A 17,581-nucleotide genomic window follows, 5' to 3' on the forward strand; every position below is an offset into this window, starting at 1 on the left:
TTTCTCCTTCCCATCTTTCTCATCTTCCATCAGAGTCTCCTAGTGACAGAAGCTAACTAGAAGGCAGCTGTCAAGGGAATCTGAGAAATGTATGTAGTTCTGAGACTGCCAGTCCCAGGATCACAAAGCAGAGCACAGAAGATGTGGGCTTGGGTAGAGATAATTGGTAAATAAATGGAACTTACATTCTGAGGTTTAAAAGACCATATTTCCAGGTTATCCCTGAGTAGACAGCTTATCACTTTATTTAGTCTTGAGATTAAAAATGTTAATTACTGAGCAGTTGATCAGATTGTTGCACGATGTGTATGACTTGTCAGGATGATCAAAATAACTGAATTTAGGGCTCCCCTGGTGGCGCAGTGGTTGAGAGTCCGCCTGCCGATGCAGGGGACTCAGGTTCGTGCCCCAGTCTGGGAAGATCCCACGTGCCGCGGAGCCATGGCTGCTGAGCCCGAGTGTCCGGAGCCTGTGCTCCGCAACGGGAGAGGTCACAACAGTGAGAGGCCCGCGTACCGCAAAAAAACAAAACAAAACAAAACAAGAACTGAATTTATACAGCAAAATGGCACAGACAGTGATCGAATTGCTTAAGAGTTGGCTACTATTGCCAAATGCCTGAATTGTTTGGGAAATGATCAATTTGTCTTTCATAATTCAATTTTTTAAAAGTGTTTTGTTTCATAAAATTTATCTATATCATTCAGATTAATTTGTTTGCATTGCCCAATATCACTATTTGTTGTATTTATGAATGTGTGTGGGTAGGTGTGCCGAAATAAAAAAACAATGTTGCATAGGAATATGAGTGCATAATCTAAAAAGGTCTAATTAGTGTTAATCTACCTTTAAAAAAATACGTTGAAAGAAACAAAAGAATTTTAAATAATTGTGTATGTTTTTAAAATGTTTCCCAAACTTGTCTAAGATGGGCAGTTACCTCAGCTAGTATGTGCTCCTTTGTCTTCATAGTTAGTTCCATGAAAGGTAGCTGTGTACTTTTAAACTTGGTATACTCAAAACAAGGAGAGAATGAATAAATGAATTCTAGTCCTATTAGACATGAAGGGGATGTGATTAAGTATATTTTTCTTTAAAAATTATCTTCCTACTGGGAATACATGCATACTTAGAATGTTAAAGTATCTGTTTAGAGAAAAATCATGGTGTATTAGACCTCTTTTTGGATGAAATCCATAGAATGAGCTTCCAAAATAATTTTTATATTAAAACTTAAAATATCAATTTTCTTCTTATAACCCCTAAAGGAGATTTTGTATACGGAAAAAATTAATACTAAACTGAAAAATAAACTTAGCAGATTTTATTTGCCATATCTATTACAACAAAGAAGTCTCTTTAACATAAATCCAAATTGTTGATTTTTAAATAACCTTCTCTGTAGTGCATCTTAAGAAATGACTTCTAGAGACTTGATCGAGGGTCTGGGCAAAATTTCTTCCTGTGGGAGGACTGCCAGGTGTTTTGTAGTGTTGTTCAAAGACACCAGTGCACGCCAGCTCTAAACAGAAATGAGAGCAAGGTGTTTGTCTGCAAACAAGTGCTAAAACCACACAGGACAAGAAGATGCTCTACTGGTGACCTTAATCTTAAACATGGTGACAGGTGCAGGAGCTGAGGGTTCTAGTTTTACCCACCCAGCACAGGATGCTGAGAAGAAGAGAAAGAGCTGAGTATTGGGCAGGAAGAGGCAGTGCTTTCTGTCGATAAGGGTCCCGCCGTGTGTCCTTACTTAGCGGTGAGGATCCACCTTACACCTTAGATATGGCATTTATAATGTAGATCATCTACGTGAGTTTTTTCTTTTTGTGCAATACATTTCCTCTTCTTTGTCAGCTTACCTGGAAAATCTTACCTGACTCCTCTGATCTTTGCCCACTCAAGTTTGCAGGCCACCTGAGCCTCACGTGGCGTCTTGTGATCATTTGTTTACTAACTCTCTTTCTTATTGGCCAGTGAGCTCCATGACATTGAAGACTTTGTCTTACTCATTTGTTGTTGGCGCGTATCACAATGCCTGGTTCTGACGGAGCTCTCAAGAGCTGTTATGCTGGGGGCACTGGGTGAGGTTTTTGGGATACCAAGATGAATGTGACTCCATTGTGTTCTCAAGGAGATCACGACCTAGTTAGGGGATAGCCACACCAACCACTGAGTGTCACATAGTGTGCACTGTTTGTCTAAAAGATTTCACTGATATGTGGAATCTAAAAAAAAAATGATACAAAACTACAATGAGGTATCACCTTACACCAGTCAGAATGGCCATCATCAAAAAATCTACAAACAACAAATGCTGGAGAGGGTGTGGAGAAAAGGGAACCCTCTTGCACTGTTGGTGGGAATGTAAATTGATACAGCTACTATGGAGAACAGTATGGAGGTTCCTTAAAAAACTAAAAATAGAACTACCATAAGACCCAGCAATCCCACTACTGGGCATATACCCTGAGAAAACCATAATTCAAAAAGAGTCATGTACCACAATATTCATTGCAGCTCTATTACAATAGCCAGGACATGGAAGCAACCTAAGTGCCCATCGACAGATGAATGGCTAAAGAAGATGTGGCACATATAGCCAAAGGAATATTACTCAGCCATAAAAAGAAATGAAATTGAGTTATTTTTAGTGAGGTGGATGGACCTAGAGTCTGTCATACAGAGTGAAGTAAGTCAGAAAGAGAAAGACAAATACCGTATGCTAACACATATATATGGAATCTAAAAAAAGAAAAAAAATGGTCAGAAGAACCTAGGGGCAGGACAGGAATAAAGATGCAGAGGCAGAGAATGGACTTGAGGCCACGGGGAGGGGTAAGGGTAAGCTGGGACGAACTGAGGGAGTGGCATGGACATATATACACTACTAAATGTAAAATAGATAGCTAGTGGGAAGCAGCCGCATAGCACAGGGAGATCAGCTCGGTGGTTTGTGACCACCTAGAGGGGTGGGATAGGGAGGGTGGGAGGGAGACGCAAGAGGGAGGAGATATATATGTATACATATAGCTGATTCACTTTGTTATACGGCAGAAACTAATACACCATTGTAAAGCAATTATACTCCAATAAAGATGGTAAAAAAAATGATACAAAGGAACTTATTTACAAAACAGAAATAGACTCACAGACATAGAAAACAAATTTATGGTTACCAAAGGGGAAAGGGGAGAGGAATTAACAGATACACACTGCTATATCTAAAATAGATAACCAACAAGGACCTACTGTATAGCACAGGGAGCTATATTCAGTATCATGTAATAACCTATAATGGAAAAGAATCTGAAAAAGAACAAAATATATGTATATATATGAATCACTTTGCTGTACACCTGAAACATTGTAAATCAACTATACTTCGGTTAAAAAAAATGAAAGCTATGGAAAAAATATGTCCTGTGTTAGATGGAAGAAATAACATGATACACATGATATGGAAAATATAATGTGATAAGTCCCTCCTTTCAGGAACCTGCTGTTTGCTAACCTGGACTTCATGAGTGTGCTTAGTACGTAGTGCAGCCAAGTGGAATGGAAAGTCTCTGGACAGTCCAAACACCTCACATCAATGAAGATTCATTGGGCACTGAGTGTGCCAGCTGATGCATTTTGCAAGGTGCAGAGTGTAAGCATAGTTTCTGCCCTTAAGGTACTTATCCTCAGACAGGAAAGCCTTGAAAGTAAGCTTTTTTTAGAGAAAAGACTCTGTAAGCACTAACGAGGAGGTCTGTGGTGAATCATCAGCTGGACAATAAGTATGATGTATGAAGTCCGTATTCTTCCACTTCAAAAGGTATTATCTGCCCATCACATCCTACCGAATGATCTAGCTGAAAAAGAGGTGGAATGAGCAGGTATGTAGACACAAACAACACGGGCTTCTACATGTAGGGATGGTTGGAATGCTTCTCCTGGGTTTCCTAAGGAAATGTCAGCAGCACTGGTGCTGTTCAGAGTCAGTTCAGTGGATGTTATCTGAGAACATGAATCACAGGGTAGGTAACCATTCCTGCCAACGCAGCGAGAGTACCTTTGTAAACCGTCATCCCAGAAAGTTTATTTCTGTCACTTTGTCAGCTTTCACTGGTAAGAAAGTATGATTCTGAAGACTGCTTATAATTTTGGAAATAGGTCTAATGCTGTTTTGACAAACTAAAGATTTGTCTAGTGGGTTTGGGGAGTAACTTGATGCCATCCCAGAGTCCAGAGGTGTTGGTGACGGCAAAAGTGTTGACTCTGTTAGTACCCTGCCCCCCGCCGAATTCACCACCTACTTGTGACAGCATCACGGTGTTGTCTTACTACCTGTCATCAATACAGAAAGGTAGTTACCAATACCTCCACTTCTCCAATGAGAACATTTAGATTCACAGTGGTTCAAGTCACATTTCAGTATGAACCGTATCTATAGATCTGTCCCATCTGGCATTCAGAATATATGCTAGACAGCAATTAAAAGAGAGCCCTTCTTTTGATTTTGCAGAGTCATTTAGCCAGGGCAGGTGGCTATAATTGCTACAGGATCAAAGATTGGTGTGTCTTTTTTGGGACAGTAAGCTGGTGGGAACCACCAGAACTATTCATTTATTTATTACCTGATGAAAGGGCTACTTTTAAAAATGTAAAAAGTATAGAGTGAAAACTGAATCAAAGGGTAGCTATAAATGGACTGGGAAACAAGAAATGAGCATGTGACGATGGCTTTAAATGGGAAATGACGACCTCATCTTCACTACATGGAGAGAGGGAGGAGGCAGCCGTGGAGACTGGAAGCATCAAGTTGGGAAGGGGATAGTAAGAAAGGTGTGGAAGCTCATCATTTCCACCAGCCTTTCATCGCACAACGCAGGCTTCTGACTTTAGCTCCAGACTGCTGTCATTTTAACTCGGTTTGGATTGTTCCCTAAACATTTCACATAATCTAGTAATTATGTCCTTTTGGATTTGATCATGGATGTGTGCAAGATTTTACTTTCTGTTTGCCAAAAAGTGTTAAAGTAGAAATAACACATTATTTTTGGAGCGGAAACTACCTCGTCTGGCAGTCTTATCACGTGACTAATCTAAGTGGTCCTTAGATGCAGATGAGAGAAGAAACGAGAAAAAAAATCATTTTTACATGGAGTAGAAATATTGTCCCCCTTGAAACTGAAAGCCAGGGGAACTCAGCTGGTTAAGACCAAAGATTTAATTTAAAAACAACAGCAACAAAGCTTTATTGAGATCTAATTTACATTCCATAAAATTCACCAATTTTTAAGCATTCAATTTAATAATTTTTGGCAAATGTACTGCGTTGCCCAGCTGTCCTGAAAATCCAGTTTTAGAACACATGCACCACTCCAATAAGACCCCTGGTGCCCTTTTTTAGTTAATCCCCTTTTCCATTCAGCTATAGGCAACCACTAATGTACTTTAGATTTATATAGATTTGACAAAGGCTTTACTTTAAGGAGAACGAGATAGACCAGGAAGATCTTTGGTTGGATTTTGGTGTCTCTGACCTCAGAAGTGAGGTAGGGATGCTAGCTATGAGCTCAGGTATTGCAGTCTGAATTTTGTAAGTCTTTTGATTTTTACCTGTTGTACAAGAAATGGCCTTGGGAAGTGGAAGAAACAATACTTAATCTGAATTTGTGAGGAAAAATTCACCAGCTCAAATGTGGAAATCCATGAGAGGTTTCTCAAGGTTATAGACAAGTTTCCCTGGAAAATGGAAATATTTTCAGAGTTCTCTCACCTGTAGCCACACCAAGGACATTCCTTGCTGGAAGCTTCCCACACATTGAGCCACGTTACTCCATGTCAGTGGACGCCAGTCTTCCCCAAAATCACCTGAGGTCACACTCTGGCCAGAGAAAGGACCAAACCATCTCAAACTACTGTTTAAGGAAGCTTCTCAACTCTCTCTGGCAGATTTGGAAGCGAGGATGCCCTATTCTTTATTTTCCATTCAAAGTCTGTTCCACTCCTGCTATATTCAAAATCAAGCCTGCCAAACCTCCAAGAAGGCTTTAATATCCCAGTAACTCTCCCTTCTCTTATTCTTCCATTGAACAAGAATTTGTCATTGTGAGCATGGTTCTGTTCTGCATGATAGACAGAATAAGAATAAGAAAAAATCTTTTCCCAGAAGTTTCCCAAAAGTTGTTGTCCAAAAGTTTATGTTTTAGTCAGGGGAGAGAAATAATAAACAAATAAATAAGGTAAATTCAGACAGAGGTCGATGATAGAAAGTAATCAAAGCAGGGTGTTAGAGGAGGCATGATTGGTGATGCAAGATGGCGGGGCTAATATAAATAGGGGATCAGGAGAAACTTCTACGAGGAAATGGACATTTTAGGTTAGACTGGAGTCACACAGGGAGCCAGCCAAGAGAAGACTTGCTAGATGGGCATTCCAAGCAGAGAGCATAGTGATGGCCAGAAGGAGCAGGGCATGAGCGTGGTGTGTTTGAAAGACCAAAGCAAGACTGGTGTGGCCGCAACTTGAGAAGGGAGAGAGTGATCCAAAGTGAGATCCGAGAGGCTGGGACCCATGGCATTTGGAATTTATTCAAAGTTAAATAGGAAGCCATGGGGCAGAGGGAAGAGGGGTAGTGGTGTGATCTGATTAATAACACTTAATTCAGATTACACTAAGGGCTGGGTGTAAAATGGAATCTGTTTCGTGTGAGGAAGCTGAGAGATCCATTTGGAGGTGATAATGGCAGTGACTTTTTTTTTTTTTTTTTGCCGTATGCGGGCCTCTCACTGTTGTGGCCCCTCCCATTGCGGAGCACAGGCTCCGGACACGCAGGCTCAGCGGCCATGACTCACGGGCCCAGCCGCTCCGCGGCGCATGCGGGATCCTCCCGGACTGGGGCACGAACCCGTGTCCCCTGCATTGGCAGGCGGACCCTCAACCACTGCGCCACCAGGGCAGCCCATGGCAGTGACTTTTATTAGGATCATAATGCCTTCTAGTAGTTTCACATGTTGACTCTTTACATGATGCATTCTCTCTTCACTCTTTGTGCATCCGTTAGTGACATATCTTCTGCTTTATTTCCTTTTTTTTTTTTTTTAAATAGTCTTCATGGAATTGGCTAACTTACAGTGAGGATGACTTTGAATCATTGATCAGAAATGTTCTTAGAGGTAATATAGTGCGAGCTCCTTATTCTGGAATTGAGGCAGCTGAGGTCAAGAGGAAAGTCAGTGACTTGTCTGAGTTTATACATCTAAATAATGATGGAGCCAAGAGTAGAACTCAGGACTCCAGGTATGTCATTGATTGCTCCTTCCCCTAAGGTCTAGCCTGGTTTCTGTGCACGAAAAGCATACTCATTTTAGTATTCTGTGATGGGAGGGTCAGATGGATGGGTCAGTGGAAAAAAGAGGCCTGAGCTAATAGGACAAGCTGGCAGAGTTGATCATTGTGCCAACCCAAGGTGATCAAAATGCCTGAGCAAGGTTGGCGGAGAGTCAGCAAATCGACAGGACTTTAAAAGGTCAGAGTGATGATGAAGACAGCAGATGGACAGAACGGTGGGAGGCAAACGCCAGGCAGGGAGCAGATGAACCTGAGCCTGTCTGAGGGCATCACAGGACAGTCAGCAGATGGGCTGCGTCGGAGCATGGGGCGCGAGGCCCTGTCATTGACACTAATTACTCGTGATGGAGGTGCTTTGCAAAACATGGGGGGAATGGTCTTATTTCATAGGACATTTCCTGTAACTGTGGACAAGTTCACAACAGCTTTTTACGTTAAATGCACTCGATTGAGGAAGCAGGGAGGTATTTGCAGTTTGTCCTTCCCTCTCTCATTCCCTGTTTGCGATGGATACCGTTAAAGGCCTGCCACAGTGCCCGGCCGATGGCATTTCTTTTGAGGATTGCACATTTTCACAAATTAAAATTCCGTTAAGGGTAAAATACTCAGAAGTGAAACAATGCATAACCGGACAGATGAGGTGATTTTTGTCCCACGAATTGGCAGGTAAAACGGGAGATTCAGACGTGGAAAAGACACCAAAACTGTCACAGCGTCTCTGTTGGCACAGTTGGATACCAAAAAAAATAAAAAAGAAAGATGGTTATCTGTTAAATATGATGAGTCTGAACAATTATGAGATTCAATAGAAAAGCTATAATTTTTACCTCATCAGAAAGTACTAGATATATAATTTAGCATTTTAACTCAAGAGATTTTTTTTTTTGAGCAGTTCTAATGGGCCAAGTGTGGTGTTGGGTTCTGGTGAGGCAAACAAATTAAAATTTTATCCTCATTGTCTCTCTTGCCCAACACACCAATATATAATTTTATTTCAGACTTAGAAAAAATCATTTAGTTGATTGATACAGCAATAAAAAGTCATTTTAGATCAACCGAGATAAAAAGCTTGCCTCAAGTGTCTGTTTCACAATAATCTTCCTTCTCAAGTTACCAAGACCTTACTTAAGTGACTAAAGTATGGTACGTAAAATTTGTTCCCTAGCAAAACTTTCACTGACGGAAGGCTGTAACGGATCTGAAGGCATTTCCATCTTAAAGTGTCATTTTGATTCTGTGGAAATCATGGGAACCGATTTACTTGTCTGTTTCTTGGTAGTTTAGCTATTTCTGATGTACATGTTTTATTATGGGTTCTTCCAGCAGCAGATCCAGAGATCAGGATTGAGGGAATGTAATTTACTTGGGAAGTGCAGGAAAAGCCTATGAGGAGTGAGGAAGTGATACAGGAAAAGGAAGGCAGCCAATAAAGGTGAGCTATTAAACCAACGTTGCAATGGGTGTCTGGAAAACGATGCAAAACGTACAGTACATCGAATCTCAAGACACTGATTGAAGACTGCCCTGACCCGGGAGGATTAACTCCTTGGCACTTCTGGCCTGCCATGCAGTAGCACACCTGGGCAACCCACCTTTCCATCATTCCAGAAACAAAGGTCAGCCACTGGCAATTGGCAGTCAGTCTACTCCCAGCACACAGAATGGTCCCAGGAAAATGCAGGGGCCATTGACAGCCCCTACTACAACTGGTTGGTCCAATTTTAGATTATCTGAAAGACTGAGGAGTAGAACAAAGTTAAATCCTAAAATCTTGGCTCTCTTTTTAAGCCATTACTTCTGTCTTTCTTTTCCCCTTATCTATAGTCTAATCAAGAGATTTGAATTCCTTCATCTTTCTATTTATGCTCTGTCCCTGGAAGAAATACTCCGAGACAATCAGGCAGTGGGCAAAACGAGAAGAAACAAAGCTACTCGAATGATTCGTAAACTGGAGAAGCAGACCATGCATAATCAAGGGTTGTCAGAATAGGCCTTTGCAACGAAGAGGATGCTTTAGATATTTCAGCTGAATATAAGAACAATTCAACTAGTGCTTGTGTCACTGTCATAATGTCACACATGTCGTAGGCATCTCCATTTGAATATGACATGACACTTTTAGGCAATATAAAAAGCAAGTCAAACCAATGTGCTCCTTTCCCCCTGCAATCTAAAATCTGAATAAGACACTTATATCCTGAAATGGATATAAAAGCATAGTCCAGGGTGCACAAAAGCAAGCGCCCCTCATGGCCATGAAGGTAAAGTGAGTGAGAAAGCGATCCAGGTGTAATATGACAGATAGTAGGTAACGCTTATCCTCATGGTCAAGATGTGGTGGCATCTTTTGTAAAATGAAGAACTTGAGCTCTGTCTAAAGCGGACAGGTTGCCATGTGGAGACGTGGTCCCAGTGGTTATGGATCAACTGAACTTTCCATAGTAGGTGTATGGTTGCTCATGTGACATTGTTGAAAGTTTTAAATGAGTAGGTAATTCATAGACATTTAAAACACTATGTAGCTCAAATAAAACACATTTTCTGACCAAATTCAACATGCAGGCCAAATTTAGCTGGAGGCCTCTGATGCAGAGAGAAGTATGAATACCAGATGACTTCCACTGCTGAATGTGGAAGAGGTGTGTGTGTGTGTGTGCGTGTGTGTGTGTGTGTGTGTTTGTATAAGACAGACAGAGGGAGGGAGGGAGGATGGGAGGGAAGGGAGAGAGAATCATCTTTGTGCTCATGATGAATGTATATATAGATTTCTATATGTGTATAAATATATGCATACATATTATTGAAGACAATGAACTAAGTATATTTTCTGAGAGGATGAGTAGGGAGGATATAAAGATAACTATTTTCCATATACTCCTGCCATTTCAATCATGTTTCCACTTCAAGGCCAACTCTGCCATTGCCACATCACTGACTCCTTGCCTTTATCAGAAAAGATTTTTGCAAGTGGGGTTTCTTAGTATGTAGGCAGATTTGCAGGGAAATCCATAACTCGATAGGTCTGGCATAAGGTAAGAGGTTTCCACTGCTTATTTTGTGAGAGAGAGGAAGGCATGGAGAGGTTTGTAAGGACTTTGGATCGTAGCTTGAGAATAGAAACAGCATATGTTGAGAGTTCCTGGGTGCTGAGTCCTGAGATAGCTATTTTCCCTTTGTTATCTCATTTGGTTCCAACAACCGTCTTGTATGGTGTTAAGGAACCATTTTGGCAAAGGGAAAATACACCCGTCTATTTATAGCTGTACACAAAGACCTAGAATTTCAACGACTTGCTCCAGATTATAGAAATAATACACATTAAGCACCAAGGCTCATATACAGATGATACGCCTTAAAGTATGCATGCAGCCCTGTACATACGATTTTCTAAGCAGCCAAAATTGTTTACATTTTCCAGAAAGTAGGGAACTAGGCATTAATTTGTATTTATGTGTGATATTCCTGTTTGGAATATAGGTTGATAAATGTTGCTCGATTTGGGGACTTTCCGTAGAGCTTGTACTTTTCATGGTGCCTGACCTAACCCGACTGCATTCCTCCCATGACCCATGTGCCTCTTGGAGTCTTTCCAACGGGTTAGGTAGATTTTTCAGAGCAATGTGTTAAGCCATCAACAGACATCTCGAGCATTTCAAAACTTGCCCCTGGAGTAGAGGGGGAGGGTCGGTTCTCCCTAACCCAGAACTTCATGGCTGAGGATGGCTGCCTCAGGGCAAACTGTGGTGGGGACTGTGACTAGAGGTGGGAAATGGATGTTTGCCAGTGGCTGTTGAATGTGATGTGTCACCAAAGCAGCAAAAGCTGGGAGGGAGTTGGAGGTGGAGAAGGGGAGATGGATAGATTGTAAGTAGTAAAGCCAGAATCACAGAGAGAAGCAGGAAGCAGCGTCCCCGAGAAATGGAGAGAGTAACAGTGCTTCCTCATCTCTCACTCCTCTGAGATCAAGCTCTTCGTCTTCCCTATATTTCTGTTCTGTTTTCCTCATTCTTCCAGTAAATACCTATTTTTAATTCATACTAGTCTTGAGTATGTTTCTGTTTCTTGACATGGAATGACCCCATTTAAGGGGACATTTTTGGGGGAAGTGTGATGTGAATCAATATGGAAGCCATCGTTTTCCCCTTACTTGGGAAAAGAAGATGATTGGCAAATAATGACTTGTCCTGACTGCATCATCTTAAGGACCCCAAATCTCAAGCATCTCACTAAGAAAGAAAGGTGGTTGTTACCTGCTTTTGTCCTTCTCATTTTAGTGAGGAAAGTGAAGGAAAAAAAAAAACTGGTTGAAGGTAAAATTCTACATGCCATATTGAGTCAATTTTTTTTTCAGCCCTCATTTTAGATCTACCAACTGATTTTTCTCCTAAAGGTTTTAAGGAATCAGCTTTGTTTGTTTTCTCCATTTCATATAACATTTTGTATCTTTGAACAGCAACATATAATTTTAAAATGTGATAGTGTTATTTTAAGTTACAGTAATTTTTTTTTTTTTTTTTTTTTTGCGGTACGCGGGCCTCTCACTGCTGTGGCCTCTCCCGTTGCGGAGCACAGGCTTCGGACGCGCAGGCTCAGCGGCCATGGCTCACGGGCCCAGCCGCTCCGCGGCATGTGGGATCTTCCCGGACCGGGGCACGAACCCGTGTCCCGTGCATCGGCAGGCGGACTCTCAACCACTGCGCCACCAGGGAAGCCCACTAATTTTTAATGTATTAACATTTTAAATGTATGAAACACCTCTGCAGAGATGCTGCTGGAGCATCTATTTTCCCTGATCTGTCTGTGCACAAGGTTAACAGACAGGAAACAGTTACTTCACCATTCAGTAGGTAACTGGAAATGACATTGAGACTATTTTAATTACTAACAAATGAATCAGGCTGTGTTTTTAACATGTGATTTAGAAACACACTAAGACCACAGACTGGTTCTTTTAGTAACATAATTTCATCATGAATCAGTCAGTATTCATGGGCCACCTTTGCAAAGAGTGTGTTAGATGCCAAAACAAATACATCTAACAAATGTATAGAAGTGTAAGTAAATGATTGCGAGAGCTGTCTTTTAACTTTACTAATGATATCCTGTACTCTCTCTGATGTTGGACTGAATTGGAACCATTTATGATTAAACTTTCACAGACTAGAGTGATAGGGGAGTGGGTTATCTTTGTTGAATGCATTTTCTAAGTAGTAAAGGAAATTATTTTTTCTTAAATACTTATTGTTGAAAATCTATAATAGTATTCTATTCTTCAGCCTGAGAAAAATAGACTAGCAATGTAGTCGGTAACTCTGGATTCAATATCTTTTTCCAGTGCCACCAATGAGCCCTAATAAGCATCAGGGATTATTATAAAGTTGAGGAGTAGGTGGACTGTGCTGAATCTGTAATAAGCTGAGAATCTTCCTGGTGTGGGAGTGTGCTTCTCTTTTCTTCCTCCCCATCTCTCCTCTTTTATCTCCTCCTTATCCCACTTTTTCTCCTCTTCTTTTAAAAATCCTACTTACGAAATTGTTTTATTGACATTTCCTTTATTCTTGTAAAGCTAGAGTACAACTATAAGACAAAATCACCAAGCTTGAGCAATTTGTGTAATTGGGGCTCAAAGCATAAAATATACAAGTTATGGGCTTGATTTTGAGTGCACGTTGTCGTATCCTAGACTCAGTGGGGATAATATTTTGAAAATAGAAAACCAATGTAGTTTTTTTATTGCCTCCATCCATTGGTTTTCTGCTCCAGCCACTTTGGAAAATAGGAAGCAGGTGGCAGAGGATGTGATGAAGCCCTTGAATCTATGAGAGTAGAAGACCAGAGGGGAAGTAGTAGTAGAAACAAGTGATCTGATACTATGTCCTAGTTTCCCCCCTCCAGTCACAGCAAAATAAAAATGCTTAGTCACAGAGAGGGTCTGAGTTAGTGACTCCTTGCCTAACGTGGTTGCTTTATTTCCTACAAGTAATTCGGATGTTCCCTGGTGACTTTTTGGGGATGGGGGAGAAGGCTGAGCGCAAAGCCTGGTACGTACCCGCTAGGCTGCAGGATACATAGCTTAAGCCAGCAGCTGAGCTGCAGGACATGCTTAGACATAAAGGGTTCCCTTGCAAGAGCAAGGGGTAAAGTGGGTGGAGAAGTGTCCTGGACTGAACTAAGAAAAAAAGCCAGGAATTCAGCAGCCGCATCTTAGCAGACAACTTTGCAAGTACTCAGGAGGGCGTAGCCTAGGCGAAGACACTGACCAAAGACCCACGTAAAACTCAAGTACCTCATTTAATCACCATGGCATCACCTAAGCTTCCTGCTTCCCTTAAGATGCCATTTTGGGAAGAGGATGCATTAGAAACCCTAAAGCCCTGTAATTTATCCATAAAAGACAGAGTTCACCGCCTAAAATAATCTTATCAACAGAAAGAGACTAAAAGACCTACATGGTTGCCTTTAAAACGTCATATTGGGACTTCCCTGGTGGTCCAGTGGTTAAGACTCCGCTCTTCCACTGCAGGGGGTGGGGGTTCGATTCCTGGTCAGGGAACTAAGATCCCGCATGCCTCGTGACGTGGCCAAAAGAAAAAAAGTCGTATTTTCCTGCTGCCTTAACATCCCCGGAAACAGACTGTGAGTACCCCAGCCCGGTGATCAGGTGCCCCAGTGTGATAAGGTGGCCCCTTGCCGCAAGTTCTTCTTCCTACCCTCCTCTGACTTTGACGGAGTGACATTCAAACACGCCAGCGTGGACCCCCCTGACTCCTGATGAAGCCACTTGCTCACAGTTCCTCACGCTCTCTGCTGCCCACCACCTTGCTGCTCCCCCCGGGTACTCCCCTCATGGCCTGATGTGACTGTCTCTCTGGGACCTGTGCATATAGTAGGCTTTGTTTTTCCCTGAGCCTCTTCTCTGTCTCATCTAATGGCTGCACCTGACTGATTATCTCATAAAAAAATATAAAACAAGGCAGAAAAAGGAAAGAAAAGATGAAGACACCTTTATTAGAAAATTGAAGTTTTTTTTTGTTTTTTACTCCTTGCTTTTAATGGAGTAGGAATATGTTTTCCTGTAACATCTGAGTGTGACATGTATACATTTCAACCCATAACTCCCAGTGAAATATCTAAGAATCTTTTCTCTACATCCCATCTATAGGAGGAAAGGGAGAAGCACTCCTAATGGCAGAGGCTGGAAGATCTTTGTAAAGTGTGTTGAGGAATTTGACTTTAAACATAAAGCTTTTTTATGTAGCAAGTTATGTGGAGTGTTGGATTACATGAACACCCTTTTGAGAGTGAGATAGTCTTTGTTGGCTAGAGTAGAGAATGGCCTCCTGGCATCCATGGACAAACCTGCTTTCATTTACTACATTGGACACTTTGTGGTTCCTTTCAGGAGGATGGGACGTTTGGGTTTCAGGTTCTCAAGTTCTGAAACAAGAAGCAAACAAGCAAACAAGAAGCAAAAACATACGTGACGACTTTGAGAAGCTTAAAAGCACACTTGTTGGCGGGTAGAAAAGGAATTAGTGGCATTCCTTCTCATCATCATCTATTTTATGTTCCTTGAAATAATTCCCATTACACAAGCATGTACATACCTGCTTTCCTTTCGTCCAAAGCTTAAGCGTGGAGGAAGATTTGGTTCAAGACTCTCCTTCCTGTTGAAGTCTTAGGCACACATCCCATCCCTTCCTTCTTTTCGGTATCTGTTTTCTGCATTTTTTATTTAGGGACTCGTTATATATATATATATATATATTTTTTTTAAATTATTATTATTATTATTTTTGTGGTACGCAGGCCTCTCACTGTTGTGGCCTCTCCCGTTGCGGAGCACAGGTTCCGGACGCGCAGGCTCAGTGGCCATGGCTCACGGGCCCAGCCGCTCCGTGGCATGTGGGATCTTCCCAGACCGGGGCACGAACCCTTGTCCCCTGCATCGGCAGGCGGACTCCCAACCACTGCGCCACCAGGGAAGCCCAGGGACTCGTTATATTTTGCCTCAAGAATTGTCAATAGTATTATGAGAGTTTACTGTTTCCTCAGGCAAGATTATAAGCCCCATAAAGACAGCACCCATGTCTTACGATGTCAGCCTCCCCTTCTGGGCACAAAGGAGATTAACTAGATCTTGGTAGCTAACGCTAAAGCCACACGACTATCCCAAATAAACAACACAATCTTTTAGAAATACCTGGTGAACCCTTTTAATCAGCTCTACTAAGTCGTGTTTAATAAAAGGCTGAGCGTGATGTGCTTGTGTGTTGACTAAAAAAAGGAGAACTAGGAAGGTTCTGGCTGAAAGTGTGGAGGATGATACACGAAGTCAGAGATTTTGTTACCTGTTGACTCATGGTGGTTTTGATTCATCCTTTTGGCACATCAGTATGAACTTGGATGAACATCCCCTAGAAATACTGAAATATTATGACAGCAGGTAAGGGATCAGTTAATTCTCCAAGTCTAAAAGTCTGTTCCCCTCCCCTCCTAGCATATGATTTTGGCATCTGCCTCAGTAGCAAGCTGCTATGAATCTGCAGTGTTGTGAGGGGAAACTCACAATATTTAAGAAATATGAACATACTGTTTAGATTACATATTTCAAATATTGCACCTCCCCCTTAATGTCTGACTAAAGCCCAGCTGGGAAGTAATTTTGGTTCAGCGGAAGTTGTATGCCAATTTGTATTTTTCAAGTTTTGCTTCAAGGCTCAGTCAAGAGAATCCATCGTGAGCTAACGTGCTCACTTTGGCACTTTTGCGAAACGGTCGGAGAACACTTGGAGTTCCAAATCTAATTGTGTGAAATGTTCCAGACTTTTTAGGGTGGATTCCAATTCCATTGGAGAAATTTCATTAGAGAGTTCAATGTTAAGACAGATTCTATTGACTGTCTTTTCAGAAATTGGAATGTCTCACTGCAGATATTTTTTTTCTCTCTGGAGGGGTTTGAAACCATTTCATAAGGCTGAAAAGGGAATCTTACAAAGTTAGGATGTAATGGACAAAAGGAATACAGTTGCCGCTTATGCTGCTGAAGCTTGCAAAGCAGAAATGTTTACTAAGGTTCCATCACCTTTACTTTTTCCCCTAGGCTTAACTTTTCAAAACATACGGAGACTAATTGAATTTTGTTATGTGATCTAGAAATTGTGGAACTCCTATCTCTCAGAATTTAGCTTGGGAGCTGTGTTGACATCATAGAACCTGCAGTGTCTCAGAAAGTCTTTTAATGCTTAATCTCATTGAGAGGTAGCATATTTTAACATGCTTCACAGTTGTAACTGCTGTCTTTAGTACTTAAGAAGGAGGCTTGATCCTGTGAGGTCTGATTATTAACTCTGTTATTATGTTCCTAGTGTACTCATTAAACTGTTTGGTAATGCACCGTAATTTGTTTTTATTTTTTATTTTGGAAGCATTATTGTAGGTTAATTGGCTCTATATTTTACAAGTTTGCATCACTAATACCAATAAAAAATCTGTTGATATTGTTCTTCTGGGATTCTGATTGCATTAAGGAATGACTGGTCCTAATTAAGTTTTCTAGTCTGTGCTAATTACAGTCAAATAAGACTTTACATAAAAATGTGAAATTGTGCAAAGTAAATGCACTTTTGATCATTAATTAGAGAACTGCCAGGCGTACCTTTGCCGATGTTCTTATTTTATTTTTTAATTTTTACTTACGAGAAGGAAACCTCAAGCCATTGCATTTTGAGTGGTTCCCATAGTAGTTACAGAAACGATGTAGTTAATTATAAATGTGAGTGATGTTCCCTTATTTTACTCCTCATGAGAACTAAACTGTCCTCAGCTGTTTCTCATCCACCCTCCAGGTAGTAATATTATGTTTACATTACAGAATAAAAACAGGAGGCTGGAGGTTTTAAGAGCATGTGTTCTATTAGATTGCCTCATTTAACTTTCATGCACTGCAGTCCTTTTCACATTTGAGGTTTCCCTGATTTCTTTTTAATGCCGTGGTTTCGTTTGGACTCTTCTGTGTGAGGTGGTAATGATACTTCTACCCGTTCTTCCCTGGTGTGGTGACAACTGATGAAGAGTACAGTTTTGCCCTCAGCACCTGACTTTTTAGTAGTCTCGCTTACTAGGAGTGTTGAATTTCGTATGTAAATGAGGATAGGGTAAGCAGGCTAGAATCACAATTTCTGGCCACCTACGTCTTTTTCTCTCTTTCCACAGGAAGCACTGAATGAGATGATGCCTC

The 17,581-nt window shown here is 41.2% G+C and overlaps 1 protein-coding gene and 1 pseudogene across 1 annotated transcript in view; one reads left to right on the forward strand and one right to left on the reverse strand.

Moving 5' to 3' along the window:
• Positions 1–4,313, reverse strand: part of LOC105747772 (ferritin light chain-like) — a 64,634-nt pseudogene extending 60,321 nt beyond the window's left edge.
• Positions 1–17,581, forward strand: part of THSD7B (thrombospondin type 1 domain containing 7B) — a 909,478-nt gene that overhangs the window by 220,851 nt on the left and 671,046 nt on the right. The gene's annotated exons all lie outside the window — the stretch shown is intronic.

Source organism: Orcinus orca, chromosome 7, assembly GCF_937001465.1.
Source record: "Orcinus orca chromosome 7, mOrcOrc1.1, whole genome shotgun sequence".
Taxonomy (NCBI): Eukaryota; Metazoa; Chordata; class Mammalia; order Artiodactyla; family Delphinidae; genus Orcinus; species Orcinus orca.